Raw genomic sequence first — 3,494 nt, 5'->3', positions numbered from 1 at the left:
GATCCTAATCTAAGAAATAAAACGTGGTGATTTCTGTCTTATTAGTGGCTTCATTAGGGGTTCAAGACGCCGGAGAGCCCATGTAGTGTTGTGCCTTAATGTGCAGACATCTGCAAGTCATAAAAAAATTTCTCCAAAACAAAGGCTTATGAGTTATGAAGGATACCAATGTCAAGGTTGCAATGATATTTAATTGAAAAAAATACAAGTGGCTAATATATCCCAAAGAGAATCATACCTTGCAAATAAAACTCTTTTTCATTTTCTACAAAATTCAAGCATCCATAGATGATTATCCAATTGAAGTAAAGCCATGCAAAGACAATGTGCGGCCCTAACTCACCTGCGGAATGTTCTCGGCGATGTTCTCTTCTTTTTACCTATTCTTCATCATCGCTACCGTTGCTACCACATCTTACGTAGTTTTCTTCCTTGACACTTCGTTCTCTTTTAACACTTTCTGTACCTTGCTTTCCCATCGTTTGAGCTTCGAACCGCTTCTCTGCACTATTATTTCGATACTATTATAGGGCCATCCTATAGGGTGCCTGTTGAAAATCACGGGCTTCAAAATCAGCGAATCAGAGACAATATGTTGCTCGATCCAGTCCTTTTTCGAAATCAGTTGTCAAAGACGACTCTGATAACGAACAACTGCTCACTGATGACAATTTTACTCGTGAAATTGTTGAACATATTAATTACTAGACATATTTCTATGCTAGGCAGAAAAAAAATTGCCACAACTTTTCCAACTATTTTCTATAATACAGACGAAATTGTCCATTTTATTGGTATTTTAATCTTTATTTGTAGAGAGAGTTTTTTATGTATTTTCATTAAAAATTTTCAGATGACTAGAAACTATTCATTTTAAAATTTAGGTATTCAGTTCAATGATAACATGGCTACTGAGTCAATTGATAAATTTTATCATACTATGCCACTTTTTAATTAAGTAACAGATGCTTGCTTGACAGCTCCTTATACTGTCAGAAATAGTATTGATAGAGTAGTTACTGGGTACAATGGTAGAACAGCAGATGATCTCAAGCAATATATGAAGAGCAAACATAATAAATGATGCTTTAAATTATCTTTGACAGCTAGGGATGATCGTCTTATACATGATATAATGATGTATTAGGTGTACATTTGATGCCAAGACACCACCCACCCATTAAAATGCTACCACTAGAGACTTAATGCGTCCTTTGACTAACCAGAAAACACTGTACGGGATCGCGTTCTCTCATTAATGCAACTTTTTCCTTTATTTATACATACACTGAATAGCTTGGCCTCTTCTCTACAACAGTGCCCTCTATCATAAATCTGACAACACTGAGATTAGCAAATAATACTTCTTCGCAAAAGTGGTTAACTAGTGCACTGGATACATTGGATCCCTCTCTCTTATTACGGCTTATTTTTTCTTTTTTTTTTTTTTGCCTACACTTACACAGAATAGTCTGGCCTATTCTTTACGTATTCTCGTCTCTCCTCACACACCTGACAACAATGAGATACTAAACACTTCTTCCCCAAATTGGTTAATTACTGTACTGCAATTTGTTCAGTGTACTTTTCACTTGGTAAGGGTAGAAGAGACTCTCTTTACCTATGGTAAGCAGCTCTTCTAGGAGAAGGACACTCAAAAATTAAACCATTGTTCTCTAGTGTTTAAACCATTGTTCTCTAGTGTTGGGTAATGCCATAACCTCTGTACCATGGTCTTCCACTGCCTTGGGTTAGAGTTCTCTTGCTTGAGGGTACACTCGGGCACACTATTCTATCTTATCATTATTTTTTTTCTTCCTCTTGTTTTTTTGAAATGGTGTGTTGTGCAGGCTTAATAGAAGGGCCATGGATGCCAGGTGGTTTATCAAGAGGTTGTCTTTTCCTTTTTTGGTTCTTTTTCTTCTCAAAACCATCCTTAATGTCCTCCATTCAGTTGAAGTGGCTATCCTGGAGGGTATTTAGCCTTCCATGGTGTATCAGCTCCTCGATGTTGACCAGTTTTTCCGACTTTTTACTGTAGTTTTTGGCTTTCATCAATCACTTTATTTATATTTCTGTACATATTGTTTTTGTTATAATTCTTGTTAATCTAGTTTTTAAGTATGATGTCTCTTTTTTATTTCTATTAATACTCCTGCTTTCTGGAGATATTGAGCAAAATCCGAAACCAGTACGTCCTAGATTTCGTCAATGTCGTCTTCTGTATTACAATATTCTTGGTCTTCATGCAAATATCCAAGAACTTACAGTTGTGTCCAGACAGTATGATATTCTTTTGTGCTCAGAAACTTTAGTTTCTAATATGAGGCACTCATGTGACCTCATCATAACTGGTTTTAAGAAGCCAATAATGTTGAAACGTGATGCCATCCCTAGGGCCAGGGGAATGGCTGTGTATATTAGGACCGAGTACCCTGCTTCTCATAGGTCCTGCTATCAATAAGGATGTCATGAGATTCAGGTAATAAAAGTTTGTGGCAGGCATAAGAACTTTTATTTGTGTTCCATCTACCGGAATCCAAACATGGATGATTCTATCTTTGATTGTCTTCTTACCATTATGACTAAGATACAAGAAGATGATAGAAAGGCTTCTTTTGTCCTTGTTGGGGATTTTAATGCTCATCATAGCGAGTGGTTAAGTTCTATCTCTCCTACCAATTGCCATGGCTTAAGAGCTTTAGACTTTGCCTCTGAATCAGGCTGTGAGCAAATCATAAATGAAGCTACTCGCAGGTCTGGTAATTGCTTGGACCTCGTATACACTGACTCCCCTGGCTTAATAACTAGTAAGGGTGGTTCTCCAGTCGGGACATCTGATCATGCCTTGATTTCATTAGTAGTGAAGACTGAGCAGCCTGTCCCTGATATATCATACTCTTGTAAAATCTATATGAAATCCCAAGCAAACTGGAATGGGATTTTGCATGAACTTTTGTGCTTGAATTGGTCACATAATAGAAAGGCGTATCCCCTCTCGTGTGCTAAGGTACAGAGTGAAGGACAAACCATGGTTCAATGATGATTGTAGACCTGCTTATTTGGAGAAGCAGGAGGCTTATCATCTTTGGAAGGGTAACAGATCAGATTTGACCTGGAAACACTATACTCAGCTTCGAGGTTTTGCTCAGAGAGTTTATGCATCAAGTGAAAAGGAGTACAATTTAATCATAAAAGAAGCCCTTTGTGGTACATCTGAGGAACATAAATGGTGGTCTACCGTTAAAACTGCCTTCTTTGGTGTAGATGTAATAGTTCCTCCTTTACTTAAACCAGATGGCTCAGTCACTCACTGTCAAAGGAAAAGGCAACCCTTTTGGCTGATGTTTTTGACAGTAAACAAAGTAATGAAAAACTTGAACTTCCTCATTCCTGTTTAACTGAGGCTAAACTAACTAGTTTAGCTTTTCGATCTTGAGAGATTAAAGCTCTGTTGATGGACTTTGATGCTTATGGAGGTGTAAACCCAAATG

The sequence above is a fragment of the Palaemon carinicauda genome, chromosome 13, assembly GCF_036898095.1.
Source record: "Palaemon carinicauda isolate YSFRI2023 chromosome 13, ASM3689809v2, whole genome shotgun sequence".
In the NCBI taxonomy this organism is placed as follows: domain Eukaryota; kingdom Metazoa; phylum Arthropoda; class Malacostraca; order Decapoda; family Palaemonidae; genus Palaemon; species Palaemon carinicauda.
This window is presented reverse-complemented; position numbering follows the sequence as displayed.